The sequence below is a fragment of the Eriocheir sinensis genome, chromosome 3, assembly GCF_024679095.1.
Source record: "Eriocheir sinensis breed Jianghai 21 chromosome 3, ASM2467909v1, whole genome shotgun sequence".
Taxonomy (NCBI): Eukaryota; Metazoa; Arthropoda; class Malacostraca; order Decapoda; family Varunidae; genus Eriocheir; species Eriocheir sinensis.
The window spans coordinates 6,858,969-6,883,018 of NC_066511.1; the positions used below are offsets into that span (position 1 = coordinate 6,858,969).

The 24,050-nt window shown below is 42.6% G+C and overlaps 1 long non-coding RNA gene across 1 annotated transcript in view; it reads left to right on the plus strand.

The window, feature by feature from the left end:
• The first annotated feature begins 1,672 nt into the window (after positions 1-1,672).
• Positions 1,673-24,050, plus strand: part of LOC127004176 (uncharacterized) — a 110,606-nt gene continuing 88,228 nt past the window's right edge. Inside the window, exons 1-2 of the long non-coding RNA XR_007757680.1 lie at positions 1,673-1,858; positions 6,720-6,844. This is a non-coding gene — a long non-coding RNA (uncharacterized LOC127004176). The remainder of the gene's footprint in view (positions 1,859-6,719; positions 6,845-24,050) is intronic.

A 24,050-nucleotide genomic window follows, 5' to 3' on the forward strand; every position in this document is an offset into this window, starting at 1 on the left:
TGTTGAGATGTGACTTTTTATTACATTTGATCCTAACTACGAAAGGTTTTGGCAATGTAACATTTAATTCATTTTTCAGTGGTAATAGATTGGGTTGTAATTTCCACCAGTCAATTCGTTGAAAAGTAATCAAATATTGGTGTCACGGGGTAAAAATCGGGGAAATTTTTATATGAATTTGTATGAAGGACGCAAACCGTGATTCGACTAACGGACGCGTCGTGTTTACAATGTGGAGCGTGTTGATGAACACACACGGGACTAAACAACACACTTTTGAGTTACCCGACACCGTTGTCTCCATGGCAACGGAATTCTTTACCTTTTAGTTGTATTTTTCCTTCGAAAGAGAAATACAACATCATAGAGCGTTTTGAAATGTAAAGGTGTTGGTGCACTTACACTACCACTAGTAAACTCTGAAACTATCCTCCTTCTTGTGTCTGCTTATTCCTACGACTTGAACGCTTTCTAAACAGTATCAAGACACTTTCCCAACCTATATTGATTTTTATTTCAGAACTTCTCGTGACCTACTGATGGTACTGTTTGCAAAAGCAGTATTTTGCGAGTTTGTTATGTTTGTTTGACGTTCGGCCAATAGCATCGGTAAGCTTTCTAAATAGAGACCTTGAGCTCCTTCTTTGATGTAAAAATAAAAGATAATAACAGCACAGTGTATGTTCATGCTTCCTAACGGTGAGAGGAAAATACGATCTGGGAAACTGTCTTGTGGTAACTAATATATGAGAGGTAAATTTGCCTAATGTTGGCTCATAGTGATCCGGCACAGCACCACAGCAGCTCGGTCACCACCCTCTCAGAAAAGGTGTAGAATCTCTCTCTCTCTCTCTCTCTCTCTCTCTCTCTCTCTCTCTCTCTCTCTCTCTCTCTCTCTCTCTCTCTCTCTCTCTCTCTCTCTCTCTCTCTCTCTCTCTCTCTCTCTCTCTCTCTCTCTCTCTCTCTCTCTCTCTCTCTCTCTCTCTCTCTCTCTCTCTCTCTCTCTCTCTCTCTCTCTCTCTCTCTCTCTCTCTCTCTCTCTCTCTCTCTCTCTCTCTCTCTCTCTCTCTCTCTCTCTCTCTCTCTCTCTCTCTCTCTCTCTCTCTCTCTCTCTCTCTCTCTCTCTCTCTCTCTCTCTCTCTCTCTCTCTCTCTCTCTCTCTCTCTCTCTCTCTCTCTCTCTCTCTCTCTCTCTCTCTCTCTCTCTCTCTCTCTCTCTCTCTCTCTCTCTCTCTCTCTCTCTCTCTCTCTCTCTCTCTCTCTCTCTCTCTCTCTCTCTCTCTCTCTCTCTCTCTCTCTCTCTCTCTCTCTCTCTCTCTCTCTCTCTCTCTCTCTCTCTCTCTCTCTCTCTCTCTCTCTCTCTCTCTCTCTCTCTCTCTCTCTCTCTCTCTCTCTCTCTCTCTCTCTCTCTCTCTCTCTCTCTCTCTCTCTCTCTCTCTCTCTCTCTCTCTCTCTCTCTCTCTCTCTCTCTCTCTCTCTCTCTCTCTCTCTCACTGATTAATCAAGTTGCTAAATATGAACAATCTAATATTGACAAGCCACCGTGCTACTCCTGGCAACTTTTGAAACGGAGCCCCGACTCCTTCGACTCACTCTTCCGTACCATTCAGCGCCATAATCTCCCTCCGCGGCCCAGTGAGCGGCCACCAGCGGTCGAGTGCTAAAGTTTTTGTTTCATCTGGTGTCAAGTTTCCCCTCGACTCCAACACTGACTCGCGAAAATACATCATAAGGGTCCGTGCATTCGTGGGCGGTAAGCACCAGGCGTAAGAGGATGAGAGAGCCAAGTTATAAGAAATTTGTCTCGCTTTTCCTTCCCTGCCTCATCTGGCAAGCTCCGCCCGCCATGTTGCCGTCCCGTAAGTATTGCCTCGGGAGGCTTTTGCTTCACTGTTTAGTGGCTGGTGTCTTTTCACCACGACAGGAATAGAGGCGGTAAAGATTCGTATTAGCTCCGTGCCAGTATCTCATAATCTACTTTATGAAACATCAGTATCTCTTCATATATCTTTTCTACAAACCTTCAACAGTCATGGAAACGCTTTGAAAATCCAATTCAAGGACTTTTTTTTTACTCTTGAAAATATGGGATAATGTTTACGAAAGCGCGTCGCCTCCTCTGCTGGCCGCGGCGACACTGCAGCCGCCGCAGCCGCAAAATAGCTCGCAGAGGGCTTAGGATCGGGGAGCATATTTAAACTACTCCAACCGAACTTTACGACCTACTAACGGGGGGGCTGGGCCCCCCTCGACCCCCCCTTAATTTATATGTGACTTATTTCAGCGAGGAGGTATTTCTCGCAACACCCGCTGCAGTGTCGCCGCGGCCAGCAGAGGAGGCGACGCGCTTTCGTAAACATTATCCCATATTTTCAAGAGTAAAAAAAAAGTCCTTGAATTGGATTTTCAAAGCGTTTCCATGACTGTTGAAGGTTTGTAGAAAAGATATATGAAGAGATACTGATGTTTCATAAAGTAGATTATGAGATACTGGCACGGACCTAAAACGAATCTTAACCATAGAGGCATTACGGGAACTAAATATTGCAATATGCCCTCTTTCCCCTAACAGACTGGCATGACATGTATTCTCCATGTTCAGGGTGTTGTTCCATCCCACCAGTGCTCTCAACAGTTCTTGCCCTTGTCAATCAATTGCTATATCGTCTGCATCTATCATCGAATCTCCTTCCTCTCTGGGTGAAATTTTCTCAAACATCTCATCACCTCGTCCATAAACGTGTGATATCCTGCTCATTCCTTCACTAATAAGTGAATCGAAATTGTGATTGTTGGTCACGGCTCGACTCCACCGCAGGATCTCTTGGTTTCTGGAACTAGACGACACATTGTGTTGAATATGGAGGAAACAGACGAGCCTTCAGTGTCTCATCATTATCCAAGAAATTTGTTCCATCATTCCGTTATTATGTTAAGGGTTTCTGTGGAGCTTTCATAACTGTTTACTGCGATAATTCAGGTTTTATATTATTTTAACCTCGTCAAGAATAGAACATTACGTCTCAGTTAAGAAATTTACCAAGACGCCTCTGTGAATTGCTCATCGGAAAGATTTTTTTCATTACTGCCAAAACTACTTTTCTTAAACTAAGGAATAGATAAGAAAAGTTGTTGGAATCACTTCAAGGATAGGAAACAACGGAAAAAAAACATCTGACCAAAAATAAAACCATGTACCAGGAATAGCGATGAAAAAAGTCCGTGTTAGGGATAGTGAACGAAGGCAGCGTCCTGGAGGGCAAACTCTCCAAAAACGAGTCTGAGATTTCATGCCGATATCTATATTTTTCTCCATGTTGCTGGGACGAAGCCAAGACAGGAGATGCGACCGGAAAGCCTAACCTTCCCGTTCCCCAGAATCCGAGAATCCCGGCTCCGAGGCACAACAGAGAAGAGGATTCGATGTGAGGCTGTTTCTGAAAGACTAGGGAATCGAGAGACGGGCACCTGTACTTCCTCCTGTGGCCTTTGCATTGGGAACAGACAAACTAAAAGAATATATAGCTGAATTTTTGCCTATTTTCTGCATAATGTTCGTTTTATAGTAACCTAAAAAATAGATTAACATACTCGATTTACATACAAATGCAAACCCCGAAGAGCCATATGTTGTTGAGGAAGTCTGGAAGTTGGTTTGAAACTGAACGCGTAAAAGTTGTGTCATTGGCAACACTTTTTGTCTTAGTTTATTCATCCAGGTGGTAATTCTGAGAGAGAGAGAGAGAGAGAGAGAGAGAGAGAGAGAGAGAGAGAGAGAGAGAGAGAGAGAGAGAGCAAGGCAAGTTGGGCACGTAAGGGCAAAGAGAGAAAAGGGAGAGACGACGACGAAGATTGAGAGGAGATATAAACGAGGTAAACGAAAGATGAAAAGGGAATATAAGGATAGAGAGGAAAGGGAAGTTGGGAAAATTGTGATGCAAAGATAAAGGAGGAGGAAAGAGAGAGAGAGAGAGAGAAATATATAGATGGAGATCAGTAATAAAAGAAAAGGAGAAATAGAATTAAATGAAGAAGATAAAAATAAAGAATCAGACGACAAAAGAGAAGTGGAACCCCAGTGTAATTATTAGGAACCATTTTGGGGCCGTCCTTGTGCGAGTCGGCACACTCACTGGTGTTTTCCCTCGGCAGGTATGTGAATACAATGTACCTGAAAGATGTTAATTGGTGAACTAGTTCTTGTTAATTAAAACCGGAGGTGCCAGAGATCTTCCGGCTACAAAGCCGGGCAGGTGGGATTCGTTAGCCGTGGTACGCATCCTGGCTAGGAGAGAGACAACTCCGAACAACATTCTGCCTGTTCTTCTGAACTTGCTAACTGCATGCTTCCCCCACTTCCCGCGGTCCCGCTGCACTCGACTATCTACTCTAGCTCATCCCTATCCTGTCCAAACCCCTTATGCAAGAGTTAACCAGCATCTTCATTCTTTCATCTCTTTCACTGATAAACTCTGGAACAGCCTTCCTTCATCTGTATTTCCTCCTGCCTATGACTTGACCTCTTTCAAGAGGAGTGTATCAAGACAACTCTACACCAAAACTGCCTTCTCTTTTGGCCACTCTTCACTTTTATCTTTTGTAGGAGCAGCAATTAGTGGGCTTTCTTTCTACACTTTTTTTTATTTTATGCCCTTGAGCTGCTTCCTTTCCTGTAAAAAAAAAAAAAAAGAAAGGAAAATATAAAAACGAAACATCAAGAAAAGAAAAAACGGATCATCCACCCTTAGGCCCAAACATCACCTAAATTATGGGTGTCTTTTCTGGAGAGAAAATGGCTCATCCAGACTAAAGAACATCATAAAGGGATGATATAGAAAAGAACATCGAAAAATACGGAAAAAAAAACAAAAGAAAAAAAAGGAAAGTAACAGCAACATTAAGAAAAGAAAAATACAAAGAAACATATCCACCTTTCTGCCCCAACTAACATCATTGAAATTATGGTCGAGCCTCTTCTGGGAGGGAAGAGGCTCATCCAGACCAATGGACATCACAAAAGGCTGATAGGAAAAAGAACAATAAAAGCAAAAAGAAAAGAAAGAAGAAGAAAAAGAACGGAAAAACATCGAAAAAGAAAACACCAATAAAGAAAACAAGAAAACACATCAAGGAAAGAAAAATATAACAAACCTCATCCACCTTTCGACCCTAACTAACCACCAAAATTATGGTTGAGCCTCTTCTGGGAGGGAAGGGAATCACCCAGACCAAAGAACATCATAAAAAGGATGTTATGAAAAAAAGAACACCAGAGAAGAACATAAAAAAGTCAACAGTAAGAAAACACAAAGGAAAAAAAGAAAGAAAAACACCAATAGAAAATAAAGAAAGAAAAGGAAAAAGAAATAAAGAAAAAAGAAAGGAAAAAGAAAACACTAATAACAAATAAAATAAAAATAAAATAAATAAAATTTGAATAAAAACAAAAAATAAACAAAATAAATGTAGAAATAAATAGATAAATACAGAATATAGTAAAAAATAACTAACTAACTAGCTAACTTTAACTATTAAACAACATATTTAACTACCTACCTAACTACCGGTAATACAGCTGTTTGACTACCTATTAACTATCAAACCACCTAACGATCTAACATGGATAGTGAGGTAACGTGGGATTAGGCTTGCAGGAGCTGCCTTGTATAGACCAATCGGCCTCTTTCAGACTTCTTATGTTCACTCCAAATCTTTTTTTTTCTTTTTTGGATTTTCTCGAAACCTTGGCAAGCTTATAATGAGAAAAAGATGAGCCATATCTTATTCAACATAAAAACAGGATAAAGATAGGATGTAAATCTGATTCTCTTTCTTATTCCATTCCATTTTATACTAGCCAATGTCTTAAATTTTCGCACATAATTATAGCTTTGGGGATATTCTAGATAACAAAATCGCATCGTTCTGAGAATAAGTTCCGACTTCCGACTTGAATTTCTACCCCTCCTTCCCACTAACAGCACCCCCAAAAAATAGTATGGATAGATGATCTTAATGATGTTAAGCTACTCTTGTGGTGGGTTCAGCTGTATAGCCCTTTAGCTTCCGTTTCGCAGTCGGGTTTTGATGGCTGCATTTAGGGTACAGAGAAGGGACCGGGTAACATATTCCCGAATTGTCTGCATGATTAACACCTCGCTGAGCCGCTGAGCCGTGGGTGATGCGCGGGTCGTAGCTCACAAGCTAACCACGTAATCCTCCTCTAAATATTCTCAGTGTACTTTCCGGCAAAAAGTTTCAACGGAGCATTTCGCTTTCCTAATCTAACGTAACCTACACTCAATTTAACCAAACCTTAAATCCTAACCTAAGTTGGTCCGGGTGCTAAACCCAGTTACAGTTCAGAAATGTGCGACCAGGTAGCTTCACGCGGCTGAAATGCTTCATCAGAATGTGTGTGTACTTGCGCATGTCGTCAGTAAGAAAGGCGACAGCGGGTCAGAATCCGAAAGTAAAGTCAGTCGCCAATAGACTGTCTTACTTCACGTGTCCTAAACTGCTCTCTCTATTCTCTGCGCTTCATTTTATGTAGCGATATACGTTTTCTTTCTCTTCCCTCCCCTTTCCGATATCTCCTGACGGCATGCACTCAATCTGTTCGGGTTTGATGTGCTACCTGCTTTACCTCTCCGTATCTTGCTTTGGTTCATACGGTTCTGTTATCGAGAATTATGACAACTAATGCTACACTTGTTACAGGCCGCACACTCTTCCTCGTCGTGGGCCAGGCAACACAGCAACAGTCTCTGCCTCAGCTCTGCCGCCCCTGCTAGTCGTGTGTCCAGCGCCTCGTCGTGGTGGCCAGCGACAACTCTTCCCCGCAGGTCAGTGTCGCCGAGGGTGTGTCTTTATGGGGCATAGTCACGCCACAGCCCTGGAGGGAGGTGGCTGGGCTCCCCGCGATGTGAATAATAGACTCGGCTACTGGGACCCGGAGCGGAGTGGAGCACCTACTTTACCTGTTCGAAAATGTTAATCATGCAGTTTATTATTATTATTATTATCATTATCATTATTATTATTATTATTATTATTATTATTATTATTATTATTATTATTATTATTATTATTATTATCATTATTATTATTATATTGTAAGGGGATAACAAGTGAGGTTCCATAGAGATTTTTTTTCATCGTTTTTATGATTACAGGAATTCGAGTGGTGTTTTATTTATTTTTGTTCGGCGTGGGGGTGGGGGTGGGGGGGGCACACTCAGCTGGACCGGAAAACTATTCAGAAAGCGTGAAAGTAAATTTGGCTCCCGAAAAGTTTCAATAGCGTCCGGTTGTTGTTGTTGTTGTTGTTGTTGTTTTACTGCGCAGTGTCTAGTGTTTAATGGCCCATGTCTTGGATTGAGAGTCTTTGATGATGGCAACGGGTATATCGATAGTTACTTACTTAAAATATAATGTTTCCTCAAATATTAAAGAAAATAGGATTAAAGGGGGCATGCGTAGGGGGGGGGGGGAGGAGCGTGGGCGTGGGCGATCGCAGCGTGAAGCCGCACACATCTGAATGTTGGTGTGCGACGCTCCCATTGATCTACGATATGTTCCGTAATACTAAATCAAACACTAACAGCAGGTGTGCTACACTTTATTACAGGAAGGAAAATGTAACATTTTTTTGGTTTAAATAAGAAAATGTTCCAATACCTAAATTTAAGGCGTATTACAGGTGTAAAGTGTGCTGGATGGGCAGGTGTTTTAATGTTCGATTTCGCCGTTGAAGAACCACAGCACCTCTCACGGCATTAATTTACCTCCCTGTCTGAATCTAACCCTCCGTTAAGGCTTCTGTCCTCGGCGGGAGTAGTGCATAGCTGGGGGGGGAGGTTCTTTTGTTAAGCCTCTCAGCTATCTCCTGTGCTGTAAAAAAAATATAGCTGCACAGTGCACACGTCCCAAGCTACAGATACAGTTAGGTCCCACCGGAAATTTGGATGACTGAGTGAGGCATCCTGGCAGCATGCAGAAGTGAAAAATGCTTCAGGCCGCGGAGCATGTAACGTTGACGTCCCTACCCTTCATTAGTTAGTGTTCCACAGCCGCGTGAGTGCCGCGGGGCCTCAGCGGTGTCTCCAAGTGCCGCACAGGTCTAAAATGTTTCCGGGTTGACAAATTAGCCTCATTCTCCTTCAGCCGTGCGTCGCGCGAGGCACGTACCGATATCCTTCATGACGCCGCCGCGGTAAAAGGGCATTTCGGGAAGATATATTCTGCGCCAGACGAGGTCGAGAGAATTCATTACCGCGTCGGCCATTAATACTCAGAGATACGGATTTTGGGGCAGACGTTTTTAGAATCAGTTGTGCGTAAGCGTCTCCTCGTGCGCCCTTTGTTTCCGTTTATGATCAGAGGAAAAACGTAAAACTGTTTGATAACAGTAAATGCCCATTTGCTCTCAATAAAGAAAAATGAGATTTGTAAAAGGGTTGTGAAACCACATTTCTGGGTTTATTCCCCTTTCCCCGCACAGCGTGTTCGACGCTGCTACACACAACACACCCTCCGCGCCCACACCCACCCCTGCCTCCGCCCTCTAGCGGCCCCAGTAGCCTTAATTACCAGGGGTGGCGGGCTGTTTTGCCTGAGCCGGGAGAGTGAAAGTCTTTAATATCAAATATAATAATAAAAACAATAATGATGATGATGATAATAATAATAATAATAATAATAATAATAATAATAATAATAATAATAATAATAATAATAATAATAAAACACGCCCATCAGCCTGTTGAAAGAATCTTATGTGTAAAAGGGTCCCTAAATCCTTTTCACACAGTTCTTCAGGGTGAATTTTTTCTCTGAAATCAAATGACTTCATAATTGAGAAGTATAAATCCTTGTAATACAATAACCTTTAGGAACACCTCGAGCCACCATCGTAAAATACACCATCCTTCCTCTTTTGAAATGTCATTGAACTGAAACTTAAAATTAGTAGTAATCAGTGAAAGAAGCCGCTGAGATTATTCAACGTAGGGATTCGAGTTGAAAATTTGAAATGCAGCGTTAACTCTTGACAGCCATTCATGTCTTTATCTCAGATCTTTTGCTCAGTCACTGAAGCCGGTCATTCGTCAAGGTGCCGGCCGGAAACAGGCTGCCGTAACCAAACCACGGTGGAGTGCAATAGAGTGTGGTGAGTGTTGTTGTCCTGCACCCTTGATTTGCCTCCTTTTCTGTTAAAAACTATCACGCAATTAGGGAGATACCGTTTGCCAAGGATTCGTACAGCGTTCAAATTTACATAATAATCTTCGATGCAGGAAAAAAAGTACCTTGGGCAAATACTCTTGCAAACTACACAGCGTAATTAGGGAACTTTGTGTTTGAAGTGAATCGAATAACATTTCATCGGTGAGGGTGATCCTGCAGGCCTAACGCGAGGACCAACTCTGGTCTTCGTGGATTGATGATAGCTTGTCTTGAGAAAGTCTTCGATACCTCTAATTAGCTGTTGTTCATCCCAGAGGAAACTTCCCCGTTGCTGCCCCCCACGACAGGCCTGCGGGCACCCACCAGCCTGGCTGACTGGAGGCGTTGAACTTGTTTTTGTTCTGGCAGGAGCCCCGAAAACAGCGTAAGACCGCTAAACTTAGACAAAATAGTCAGCAATGAAAACATGGCTAACTTTTAATAAAAGTAATAAATTTCAGTTCTGTCTCATTGAAGAGCTTCTTGACTGACATAGTAAAGGAGGTCATCAGGCTTAACTCCCCACCTGTGACCTTCTCGGATAATCCAGCTGTTATCCCTTCCTGAGGCCTTGAGGCGGCTTTTTTGATCCCTCGGGCCACTTCTGACCCAGATAAGGGTGGCAGTAAGGCTCAGGGCCCTTTAATTGACTTGACTCGGGTGAGTGTGTGTTATGTTTGCAGGATAAGAGAGCACTCACTTATTCGACATTTGAGCTACAGCATAAACACAGTGTATCGAAAAATGAAACGTAGGGTTGGTAAATAAATTCTTAGCTTTTTTTCATGTTCTCTGGTAATCCTGATGGCAAACAAAGTAGGAAAAGATTCTTGATTTCTAAATTGACTCCTGGTCATCCTCTCTTAGCCGTTTCGGTGAAACTTTCTCACTTGCGGTAGACATATCGAAAGCTTTCGATAGAGTCTGGCACACGTCTTTGCTTTCTAAAGTACCCTCCTACGGATTCTAACCCTCTCTCTGTACCTTTATCACCAGATTCCTTTCTGGCTGTTCAATCTCTGCCGTACTAGTAGACGGCTATTGTTCTTCCCCTAAACCTATCAGCAATGGTGATCCGCAGGGCTCTGTCCTATCACCCACTCTCTTCCTGTTATTCATCAGTGATCTTTCCAAAACGAACTGTCCTGTCCACTCATACGCCGATGACTCCACTTTGCATTATTCAACTTCTTTCAGCAGAAGACCCTCTCAACCGAAATTACATGACTCCAGACTGGAAGCTGCAGAACGCTCAACCTCAGACCTTGCTATCATTTCCGATTGGGGTAGAAGGAACCTGGTGTCCTTCAATGCCTCAAAAAACTCAATTTCTCCACCTATCAACTCGACACAATCTTCCAAACACCTATCACCTATTCTTCGACAACACTCATCTGTTACCTTCTTCAACACCAAACATCCTCGGTCTATCCTTAACTCAAAATCTTAACTGGATACTTCCCATCTTTTCTCTCACTAAATCAGCTTCCTCGAGGTTGGGCGTTCTGTACCGTCTCCGCCAGTTCTTTTCCCCCTCACAGTTGATATCCATATACAGGGGCCTTGTCCGCCCTCGAATGGAGTATGCATCTCACGTGTGGTGGGGCTCCACTCACACAGCTCTTTTAGACAGAGTAGAGTCTAAGGCTCTTCGTCTCATCAACTCCTTTCCTCTTACTGACAGTCTTCTATCGAAATTTTTACGCTGACTGCTCCTCTGAACTTGCTAATTGCATGCCCCCCCCCCCCCCCCCCCCCCCCCGCGGCCCCACTGCACACGACTTTCTACTCAAGCTCATCCCTATACTGTCCAAATCTCTTTTGCAATAGTTAACCAGCATCGTCACTCTTTCATCCCTCACGCTGGTAAACTCTGGAACAATCTTCCTTCATCTATATTTCCTCCTGCCTACGACTTGAACTTTCTCAAGAGGAGAGTATCAGGACACCTCTCCTGAAATTGACCTCTCTTTTGGGCACTCCTTTTAACTCTTTTTATAGGAGCAGTGATTTGCGGGCTTTTTTTCATTATTTTTGTTTGTTTTTGCCCCTTAGCTGTTTCCTTTACTGTAAAAAAAATACCAAGAGCAATGAATTTATCAGAATAGAAGGTGCAAAGTACATCGGTACATCCTTTTCGGAAGGAAGCCAGTTTACCAACTTAATTCAATTTCGGACGAAGGTACGACACGGTAGCATGCAGGTAACTCGCAGGGAGAGAGAGGGAGGACGTTGGGAAAACTATTGTCCTGCAGTGAACTAATTAGGGCTATGGATGAACTATTCGGCGATGTCAAACTCAAAACCTGATCGGTCATTTTAAACATTCATGACAGCAGTAATTTTATTCCCCCATCCACACGCACGCACGCACACACACACACACACACACACACACACACACACACACACACACACACACACACACACACACACACACACACACACACACACACACACACACACTTTTGTATTTACGAAGAGGCCGTTCAGTCACGTTTGAACGTTAAAAGAACAACAAAGATGATGTCCAGCAGCCGTTCATTAAGCCAGTGATTTAATATTAGAGATCCAAGAAGCACGTTACTTAGACCAAGCCGTTAGTGCAGTCTCATTTTTGTTACAGCTGCGAGTTTATTTTATATAGTCTTGTCATGTATCGGATATCCCCATCCGCATCCTCGGAACATCCGCCTAATTTTTCACATCCGCATCCGCAGCTTTTTTGTTCTACATTTTCTTTTTGTTGCCCTCGAGTTGCTCTGCGCTGTAAAAAAAAAAAATCATATGTATCCGCATCCGCATCCGCACCACACACAAACAGGATGTGGCGGATATATTTTATACATTACAGAGTCACAGACTCAGAGTGCAGAGTACAGAGCTTGGAAAGTTGAAGATAATGAATAAATGCATTTTTTACTTAATTATCTACTAAAATTACACCTTGTATTCATTTTCTTTCAAATTTACACAACCAAATGTGTCAAGAGTTTTGCGGAAGGGCAGAAGGAGGGAGATAATTTTACATAGTGACTATGTAGTGTGTATGTGTCATGTAAATTTGTAAAAGTATGTGTGTATGTACTGTGTAATAGTACTGTATGTATTATGTCATATTGCGTAAGTATGGAGGGAAGCAGCCTGGCTAGCAAGGTGAGAGAGAGAGAGAGAGAGAGAGAGAGAGAGAGAAAATATGTATGTACGTATTTGTGTATGTAAATAATATATACATGCATTATGCATGTCTGTGTTATGTGTATGTAGACCCTGCTCCCTCTTAAAGTTCACAAGGAAGATTTCAGTGCTTCGTCCCTAACTATATATTGTGTAATTATACAAAAATTAAGACTGAAAAATATGAACTGGCAGCGCTGAGCACTTCTTATCGCACGAGTGTTGTGTTGTGGCGTGTGCCCGGCGGTGTGGCGGGCTTAAGAGCAGAGCTGCCGATGAAGCGGATTTTTCACAGCGGAAGTGTAATTACCATGTGTTTTTAATATCTTGGGCAATGGTTCCCAAACTTTTTTACATGATGCCCCCTATTGATTTCTTAGAAATCCTCCACCCCACCCATCTTTATATATATATATATATATATATATATATATATATATATATATATATATATATATATATATATATATATATATATATATATATATATATATATATATATATATATATATATATATATATATATAGAAATCAATAGGGGGCATCATGTAAAAAAGTTTGGGAACCATTGCCCAAGACCCACGACCTTGACTCTTCTGAATTTTCCACCATCTGGCTAAGACTTCATTGTCATTCTATTACTAAATACATCTGTGCTGTTTATCTCTCACCTAACTCTACCAACTATGTAAAATTCTTTGACTATTTGAATTCTAAAGTGGAGCACATCTTGACCCACTCTCCCTTCGCTGAAATCTCCATCCTAGGAGATTTCAATGTTCACCACCAGCTTTGGCTTTCATCTTCTTTCACTGACCATCCTGGTGAACAAGCCTACAACTTTGCTATCCTCAACGACCTAGAGCAGTTGGTCCAGCACCCTACACGTATTCCCGACCGTCTTGGAGATCGGCCCAACATTCTAGACCTCTTCTTTACCTCAAACCCTTCTGCTTATTCTGTCAAACTGTTCTCTCCGTTGGGCTCCTCCGATCACAATCTTATTTCTGCATCCTGTCCTATCGCTCCTGTACACCCTCTGGACCCACCGATGAGGCGATGCTTCTGGCATTTTGCTTCAGCTCGGTGGGACGACCTGAGGATGTACTTTTCCGATTTCCCGTGGAATGATTATTGCTTCCAGGATAGAGACCCCTCTGTGTGTGCCCAGCGCATCACAGAGGTGATTGTCTCTGGAATGGAGGCATACATTCCTCGTTCTTTCTCTACTCCTCACGCTAAAAAGCCTTGGTTTAATCACGCTTGTTCTCGTGCTGTCAATGATAGAGAGGTAGCTCACAAAAGGTACCAGAGCCTTCAAACTAATGCTAATTATGAACTTTACATTTCTGCCCGAAATCGTGCCAAATCTATTCTCCGACTAACCAAAAATTCTTTCATTAATAGAAAATGTCAAAACCTTGCTTTCTCTAACTCTTCCCGTGACTTCTGGCATCTAGCCAAAAACATCTCCTCCAACTTCACTTCTTCATCTTTCCCTCCACTCCTCAGTCCTGACGGCAATACTGCCGTCTCATCTATCTCTAAGGCTGAACTCTTCTCTCAAACTTTTTCTAAAAACTCCACTCTGGACGATTCTGGGCATATTCCTCCTACTCATCCCCCCTCTGACTCCTTTATGCCTGTTATAAAGATTCTTCAAAATGATGTTTTCTATGCCCTCTCTGGCCTCAATCCTCAGAAGGCTTATGGACCTGATGGAGTGCCTCCTATTGTCCTTAAAAACTGTGCCTCCGTGCTGTCACCCTGCCTGGTCAAACTCTTTCGCCTCTGCCTGTCAACATCTACCTTTCCTTCTTGCTGGAAGTATGCCTTCATACAGCCTGTGCCTAAGAAGGGTGACCGCTCCAATCCCTCAAACTACCGTCCTATAGCTTTACTTTCTTGTCTATCTAAAGCTTTTGAATCAATCCTTAACCGGAAGATTCAAAAGCACCTTTCCACTTCTGACCTTCTATCTGATCGCCAGTATGGGTTCCGCAAGGGGCGTTCTACTGGTGGCCTTCTGAACTGACTCTTGGTCATCCTCTCTTAGCCGTTTCGGTGAAACTTTTGCTATTGCGCTGGACATATCAAAAGCTTTTGATAGGGTCTGGCACAAATCTTTGCCTTCTAAACTCCTACGGTTTCTATCCTTCTCTCTGTACCTTTATCTCCAGTTTCCTTTCTGACCGTTCTATTTCTGCCGTGGTAGACGGTCACTGTTCTTCCCCTAAATCTATTAACAGTGGTGTCCCACAGGGTTCTGTCCTATCCCCCACTCTTTTTCTGTTGTTCATTGATGATCTTCTTTCCAAAACGAACTGTCCTATCCATTCCTACGCCGATGATTCCACTCTGCATTACTCAACTTCTTTTAATAGAAGACCCACCCTTCAGGAACTTAACGACTCAAGGCTGGAGGCTGCAGAACGCTTAGCCTCAGACCTTACTATTATTTCCGATTGGGGCAAGAAGAACCTGGTGTCCTTCAACGCCTCAAAAACACAGTTTCTCCACCTACCCACTCGACACAATCTTCCAAACAACTATCCCCTATTCTTTGACAACACCCAGCTATCACCTTCCTCAACACTAAACATCCTCGGTCTATCCTTAACTCAAAATCTCAACTGGAAACTTCATATCTCATCTCTTACTAAATCAGCTTCCTCGAGGCTGGGTGTTCTGTACCGTCTCCGCCAGTTCTTCTCCCCTGCACAGTTGCTGTTCATATACAGGGGCCTTGTCCGCCCTCGTATGGAGTATGCATCTCATGTGTGGGGGGGCTCCACTCACACAGCTCTTCTGGACAGAGTGGAGGCTAAGGCTCTTCGTCTCATCAGCTCTCCTCCTCATACTGAGAGTCTTCTACCTCTTAAATTCCGCCGCAATGTTGCCTCTCTTTCTATCTTCTATCGATATTTCCACGCTGACTGCTCTTCTGAACTTGCTAACTGCATGCCTCCCCCCTCCCGCGGCCCCGCTGCACTCGACTTTCTACTCATGCTCATCCCTATACTGTCCAAACCCCTTATGCAAGAGTTAACCAGCATCTTCACTCTTTCATCCCTCACGCTGGTAAACTCTGGAACAATCTTCCTTCATCTGTATTTCCTCCTGCCTACGACTTGAACTCTTTCAAGAGGAGGGTATCAGGACACCTCTCCTCCTGTATTTGATCTTCCTTTCGGCCACCTCTTTTGTTTTACTTTAGGAGCAGCGAGTAGCGGGCTTTTTTTTATTATTGTTTTATTTTTTTGTTGCCCTTGAGCTGCCTCCTTTGTTGTAAAAATATATATATATATATATATATATATATATATATATATATATATATATATATATATATATATATATATATATATCTATATATATATATATTGAAACTCACGTCAGGATGATTGAGTTACTCCGTGTGTGTGGGTGTGGGTGTGGGTGTGGGTGGGTGGGTGTGTATGTATTTCTTGCAAAACTGCAGTTTTTTGGCAGACGGAATCACGCCCCCCTTGTATCCAGCTCACGCCCCCCCAGGGGGGCGTACCCCCCAGTTTGGGAACCACTGTAATCTGAGGGGATTTTAATATACATACATGATGTTCGATGTTCGTCTTACTAGAATAAAACCACCAGTAACACATAACATGTGTGGCTGAAACTCGTCATAAAACTTTAAAATTACAAAATGCATTTTGTGCAACAAAAGCAGCTGCCACCTAGTAATAATTGGTGCTATATACTGAATTACCAAAATCCTGAACACATCCGCATCAGCATCCGTGAGGATGTCATAATTTGATATCCGCATCCACATCCGCATCCGCAGTTTGGTAGAAATTGATATCCGCATCCGCTTCCGCATCCGCAAAATATGTACATATGACATCCGCGGATCTCTGAAATCTGACATCCGATGCAAGCATTGTATATATAGTCTATGATTTCCAATGGTAGACAGTTCAAGGGCAGAACAGAACGAGAAAGTCGCAAAGACGTCACTCCAGTAAAATTGCTGGAAAAAGAAGGTTACGAGAGCATATCGGACTAGTTCCACATGTCTTGTACTCCCCTCCTGAGAGCCTCGTAGCAGCTGCAGGACTGAATAAATAATCTGCCGCGACATTTACGTTTTGTCGCCTGAACGGGCGTCGCAGGAAGGGAACCCAACGCCTGGCACGATAACGGTCCAGCAGTAACGAAAAGTCTGTGCCGCTGCTTCTCCTCGTTCTCCTTAATTCGGCTTTCAACGGGATATTTGTAAACGCCACGCATACCGTAATAAGATCCGAGACTGGGGGTACAAAATGTATTGAGTCACATTGTCGACATTTACGAGTCGGTAAAACTTTAGTGTTGATAGCGGAAGGGTTATTTTTTCTTTCCTATTCGTTAAGAAATATGAAAAAACACTAAATATCAAGTAATATCTGATTTCTTTAATATTGTCTAAAAAAAATGCTACTAAATTACAATATTCTGTGCGGTGAGGAATTTAAAATTAATTGAGAGTAGCAATAAGCTTGCTTCTATTAGATATAGTGATGCAACCTTCAAGGCGAAACACTTGTATTCTAAATTATGCAATCAGCTCGTGTGTTTGCAATATCATATGAATAATGTATACTCGCGGCAGCGTCACACTTGCACTCTGAAATGACTAAAGAAGTTGAAACGGAAATATTCTATTGCTCACCAGGAATTATAAATGGACCTGAATCTGAAAAAAATGGGGGATATAAAACCTTGAAAAAGTATTTGCAACAAAGTATTAGATTTTTTTTTTCTCTTTACACTTGTCAGGAATTATTAAACTGGAAAATTATTATTAAAAACAGACTTCCTTTTAAAAGCGTTCTATCTGGGTAAAAAAAAGCATCATTTATAGAAGCGCTTGCAAAGGCATACGAACCCTTGCCGAGGAGAAAAGAATTAAACGAGAGAAATTTAATAAAACTTGAATGTGATGCAACAAGAGATTGACTGTAATGGAATCTTTACTGGCGAAGATTACTTTTTCAACGATTACTGCGCCTGAGTTCTGAGCGAGAGAGAAGAGAGTTTCGATACCCAGAACTTGACGTAATGAAGACAATAAAGAAGAAAAGCTCAGCAGATCATCCTTCAAGACGTGGGTACATACACCCATAAACACACCCACACACACACCCACACACACACTCGCCGCCCCAGGCTCTCGTATCAACATGGCTTTTTCCCCCACCATGACTGACACGCCGCACAAAGAGGAATTTCAGCTATTGCCTCTCCTGGATCAAATATGTATCATTCAACCCTGCAGGAGAGAGGTGACCGCGGCGCTTAGTGAAAGAGGCGCATTGAGGAAAGTGTTGCAAGGGTCTTCTCTCAAAGGCCATCTTCTGGGTCACGACGAGAGCAGGAGGAAAATAAGAGGATGGAGAGAAAGAGAAGGAGTCGTTGAAAAGAAAAAGGAGGAGGAAGAAGAGGAAGAGGAGGAGGGGTCAGAAGTGTCGCTCGGCATATTAAGGTGACAAACTGCGGAGATAAAGTTATGAAAGGCCGCCCTCAAAAAACTAGGTCGAACAAGTGTTAATTTCTCATACAGAGAAACCACAAAAACCGAAGTCTGTAGTGGCGTGTGTGGATAGGGTGGAGATGTGTGTGTGTGTGTGTGTGTGTGTGTGTGTAGGGGGGGGGGGGTGGAAATAGGTGTTCATTTGTGTGGGGAGGGGTGGTTGAGTGTGTTTGTGTTTGTTTGTTTGTTTGTGGGTAAATGTGTGTACGAAAGATGACCGCTTTAGCTCTTTCGGTTTCGGGGGTTTTTTTCATCCTTTTTGGACTCTCTCTCTCTCTCTCTCTCTCTCTCTCTCTCTCTCTCTCTCTCTCTCTCTCTCTCTCTCTCTCTCTCTCTCTCTCTCTCTCTCTCTCTCTCTCTCTCTCTCTCTCTCTCTCTCTCTCTCTCTCTCTCTCTCTCTCTCTCTCTCTCTCTCTCTCTCTCTCTCTCTCTCTCTCTCTCTCTCTCTCTCTCTCTCTCTCTCTCTCTCTCTCTCTCTCTCTCTCTCTCTCTCTCTCTCTCTCTCTCTCTCTCTCTCTCTCTCTCTCTCTCTCTCTCTCTCTCTCTCTCTCTCTCTCTCTCTCTCTCTCTCTCTCTCTCTCTCTCTCTCTCTCTCTCTCTCTCTCTCTCTCTCTCTCTCTCTCTCTCTCTCTCTCTCTCTCTCTCTCTCTCTCTCTCTCTCTCTCTCTCTCTCTCTCTCTCTCTCTCTCTCTCTCTCTCTCTCTCTCTCTCTCTCTCTCTCTCTCTCTCAATTCTATTTCCATGCCATTCTTTTTTTATCCTGTCCTTCCTCCTCCCTGTTATTCTTTTTTTATCCTTTCCCCTCTCCTTTCCACCCTATCTCTCCCTCTCTTCTATCTTTTCCACCCTGTCTCACCTCTTCCCCCTCCTTCTCTTTCTCCTCGTCCTCCTCTTCCTCCTCCCCCTCCTCTTCCTCCTCCCCCTCCTCTTCCTCCCCTTCTCAATGTGTTTCCTTCACTGAACTGGCTCGCATGGGCTTGAAATGCATACGTACCTCTCGGCCTGGGAAAGACTTGAAAAATGAAAATAAGAAAACGAGAGAGAAAAAAATGCGTCGCCTCTTTGAAAATACGTTTTATATGTCCAGCCATTGTTGTCTTTTTTTTCTCTTAGGTTTCTTCTTATCTCGTCGGGTTATTGTCTTGCTTTTTCTTTTTGGTTCTAGTTGCGAATAGCTTTTTTTTATGTTTTCGAAATATTTGCGGAGTTCTCGTTGCCTTTTAATCTTTCTTTATCAGGTCTAGCAAGTTTTTTTTTCATATCTATTTTTTTTTTCTGTTCGTATCGCTGTTCATTTTTTTTTTTTTTAACTCCACGTCCCTTGTCATAATGCCTGGGTTGTGTGTAATGGTCTTTCCTGTTCTGTTAATTTTCCTCACCATCGCGTCTAGTTTTATCATTGTCGTTGTTGCTGACGCTGGTGTTCTTTTTTTTTTCATTTGTTCTCATCTATTCATTATATTTTCCTTTGCGTTGTCCTTTTATTGATATTTAGTTTTTCATATATCGGCTGGTTTTGTTATCACTGCTGTTGAACTTGATTTTTTAACTTTTGTCATTTGCATCTTTTTTAATGGGCTTATTTTCTTTTATCAGACCAGATGTAGTCCCGGGATATGCCTTTGCAACGGCTCCCGGATTTTCTTTTCACTCAGTGTCAATGTTCTCGTGCTTTAACTCCTATTTTCTTTTCCAAAATTCACTTGACGACTAGTTTTTTTCCCTGGTTTTATCCTCTCGCTCTTTGCCTACGTTTTTTAGACCGCTGCTTGTGAGGTGCGTGATTTTCTCATTAATAAGGTTTTTTTTTACATATATACATTTTAATTTTACCGTTCCTGTTCTAGTTAATATATTTTTCTTTCGTCATAATCATCTTTTTGGTGCTTACTTTTTGCTTTTCTTCGTTTTTCTTCTTTTCAACCCTCTGCTTGTATGGCGATGCTCCGGAATATAATTTAAATGTTGTCTTTACTGTCTTTGTGGCGGTGGTGTGAGGGCGGGTCGTGGAGTACTAGACCAGTGGTGATGCTTAGGGAATATAATTAAAATGTTGTCCTTACAGTGTGCATGTGGCGGTGGTGTGAGGGCGGGTCGTGGAGTACTAGACCAGTGGTGATGCTTAGGGAATATAATTAAAATGTTGTCCTTACAGTGTGCATGTGGCGGTGGTGTGAGGGCGGGTCGTGGAGTACTAGACCAGTGGTGATGCTTAGGGAATAGAATTGAAATGTTGTCCTTACAGTGTGCATGTGGCGGTGGTGTGAGGGCGGGTCGTGGAGTACTAGAGCGGTGGTGATGCTTTCGTTTATTTATTCTGTTTTATGCAAATTCCGCCAATTTCTGTTTGCCCAGCTGAAAACAACAGGGGTTCGCTTTTTTGTGTGTGTTGGTTTGCGTGACTGTGTTGTGTGGAGGGGATGCGGCGGCCCATTGTTCCTCCCTCGTGTGGTCTCCCCTACCCCTCTCTCCTTTCACTCGCTTTTTTCCCTTTTCGTTTACTTCTTTACTCTTGTTTTCCCTGTTTCCTTGTCCCGGCCTATCTCTCTCGCTGTTTCCTCTCTCTCTCTCTCTCTCTCTCTCTCCTCTTTCTCCCTTCACTCCTTCATACTCATATATTCACCTCCCTAGACTTGCTTTCTCTCATCCCTTTTCCTTCCTTATCTTCCTCTGGTCTCTCCCTTTCCTCCTCCTTTATCCTTGCATCACAATTTTCCCAACTTCCCTTTCCTCTCTATCCTTATATTCCTTTTCCATCTTTCGATTACCTCGTTTATATCTCCTCTCAATCTTCGTCGTCGTCCTCTCTCTCTCTCTCTCTCTCTCTCTCTCTCTCTCTCTCTCTCTCTCTCTCTCTCTCTCACTCTCTCTCTCTCTCTCTCTCTCTCTCTCTCTCTCTCTCTCTCTCTCTCTCTCTCTCTCTCTCTCTCTCTCTCTCTCTCTCTCTCTCTCTCTCTCTCTCTCTCTCTCTCTCTCTCTCTCTCTCTCTCTCTCTCTCTCTCTCTCTCTCTCTCTCTCTCTCTCTCTCTCTCCGATATCATTCCTTCCTATTTTCATAGAAGCTGAAGCGTTCCACTCGTACTGCGTCCGGAATGTTTCAGTTAAAGTAAGTAAACACATTAAAGGGTTTTTTATTATTATTACAGGAAACTATGGTCTGGGATGGCAAAACGCTTTAATATCTTTCGTTTTTACGTGTTTTCCATTATTGTCAAAGGAAACGTCTTGAATAGGCGCACCTAACATCATCATAGTCGATCCATGATTCAGTACGTTTCCTAGCTAGTAGGCGGTAATGTTATAATTCTATTTCGTAAAGAATTCTTATAATTATAAACTAACTAAAAATATGAGAATTCTTTTTCTTGAACAGAACATTGAATAAACAACAGATCAATAATATGAAAATACGTTCATATTTTATACGACAACTGTGCCCCGGGGCAGCGGCGCACGCCATATTGCGGGTATCAGATACCTTAAATAAGTATATTTTTACTGTGCAAAGCAGGTGATGTCACTTATTGTGACTTCGTGAGCTTTCATATTTATCTATTTGTGTATATTTCATGGAGGCATAATTTACATTACTACTTTCAATTTTACTAGTGACACGAATTTATGACTTGATCACAATAAAATTTCACTCAATTAAGTAAATCGGACACCATAGAAATATTACCAGTGTGTGTATGAATAAATACAAATATATGCACATACTTTGATTTAACTCCAGGATGTCTCGTGGATCATTTATAAATAAAAACAAAAAGTCCGGATAGGCTACTCTTTAGCCCACTACCGCCGCTCGAGGCACAAAAACAGTCCCTCCGCCAAGTTTGTACCCCACATTTGGTGGTGTTAGGTGCGCCTATTCGTCCGCAGGATAGTTATCAAGGTCTCATGGGTTGCCACTTGTCTGTATGAATAGTGAGTGCCCCACGTGTCGCTGGTTAAGGACGGGAAGAAAATTATTATACTCCACTGATGGAAAATGCCGCCCCGTCATCCTCTCAACTACTTACCGACCCGAATAGTACGAGTATCACTGTCACACTAAGTGGCGGCGGGTAGACAAAGAGGATAACGACTCTCAGAGGTCGGCGACCTTTGGGGGGAAAAATATAAAAGGATATTGAGATGAGATGAGACGAGACGAGACGAGATGAAATGAGATGATATGAGACGGGACGAGACGAGACAAAATTAATGCTTCAGCTCATTTCGTGACCTGCTTGCTGAGGGTAATAAAGAGTTTGGAAGCGTAACGCGTAATATCTGGATTGAACCCTGCCCCTCGCACGTTCAAGAGCCATTCGAGCAGTGACTGACAAAGGGACGTGTACCGGTAAGGGGAGGACACCCGACACACGCAGATACAAATAAAAGGAAGGAGTACCCGGCGAAAGCTTGTGTCCCTTGTGTCTGGTTCTTTGTATTGCACCCTTGTTCATTTTTTTGCTTTCTCCCCTCTCTCATTTGTCCTCTTCACTTCTCTTCCCTCTTCCCTTCTTCCTTTCTTTATTTGTTGATTCATTCATTGGTGTGTTAATTTGTTTGTTTGTTTGTTTCTTGATCCTTTGTATCTTTCCCTGACTCAAGCTCGGCAAGGAACTAGAAAAATATATAATGTCATCTGTTTCTTCTCAACTACACCTCCGTTTCCTTTTCCCTCAATTGCTCTTCTCTAGATTTCCACCTGTCAAATTTCCCCCCTTCTCCATACGTACCTGTCAGTTATCATTGATCACTTTTATATCGAAAGAAATCAATTGTTTTATCAGATTTTATTCCCGAATCAAATTACCTCCAGTTTCCTCGACACAATCACCTTCTTACCTGCGTTAACCACTTGAGTGCTCCGAGCCAGGCGTTGGAGGTGTTGCAGGTTCAGTCCTGTGTACATCACGTTGAATGACTATGTATTTCAGATTTGGTGTATTAGACTTGTTACAAATTGGCTCCATTCTCCGTCGCTTAACGTCAAAGAGAGTCAATCTGTCACCTTAATCCAAGACTTCTTTCGTTGAGGAGAATAGATAGGAGAAACCCAGGTGTAAAGAGACCAATAAAGCTTATGGCAAAGTAACAATAGATTGCCAACGCAGCCGCCAGCCGCTCTACCTCCCATACCTCACGAACAGGGGAGTCTGAGCAAAGAATCTGAAGGCGTTTTTATGGTGTCCCGTCATAGTGCCATTACCCTTTTTCACCTCTATATTCCTCAATCTCGCACCACCTTTGCCATTCCTCATTTGACATGTCATTTATTTTCACCTCAAAGGTTAGACGAACGAACGCTCAACCTCATAACCTGATCACCACAAGTACTCGCTCTGTGTGTGTACCACCAAACGGTTTTTATTCGGATTTGCAAAGTTAGCAGAAACACGTCCACGTATGACAATCCTTTAGCGTTCATCACCTCCCCGCAACTACCTACACTTTTTTTCTTTTTTTTGGTAATATGCATCCGCTGCCTGTATGTTTATCTCTTTCTATCCAGGCTACAGTAAAGCCTTCCGTATTAGCGCAGAATGGTTAGTGATAATCTACGCTCGGGCTCCCAAACCTTTTTTTTTACATTTTCCAGTGAGAAGGTTAATAATTCCCCAGTGTTTTTCCCTTCAGTGCCGTCCCTGTTTATAGTACGTTGCCCCCCTTCACTCACTACTATTGTTAAGTAATGCATCTGTAGTGTTTCCTAATGAACTTAACAGGTAAGGTTGTATCTCATCCATTAGTCAAATATTTTCTCTTTCTTTTAGCTGACGGCCAAGCGTAAATGTCAGGAGAGGAAGAGGAGGAGGTTGGGGCGATGAATCTTCCTTTAGAATTTCATGATAATACGAGTGAAGTGATGATGCTTGGCGAGTTGGTGTACCCGGGTGTGGGTGTGGGTATGGGTATGGGTGTGGGGATAGGTGGGGAAGGGTGCGTGCGTGCAGAGTATGCGGATAGGTAAGTGTTAGTGCAAAATAACCGAAATCGAGGAGCTATAAAACCTAAAAGCGTAAAAAAAGTAGTGGTCAGGCATAAGAAATTGTTACGGAGCAAAGAACCGATAAAACTCATCAAGGGAACAAGTCTGA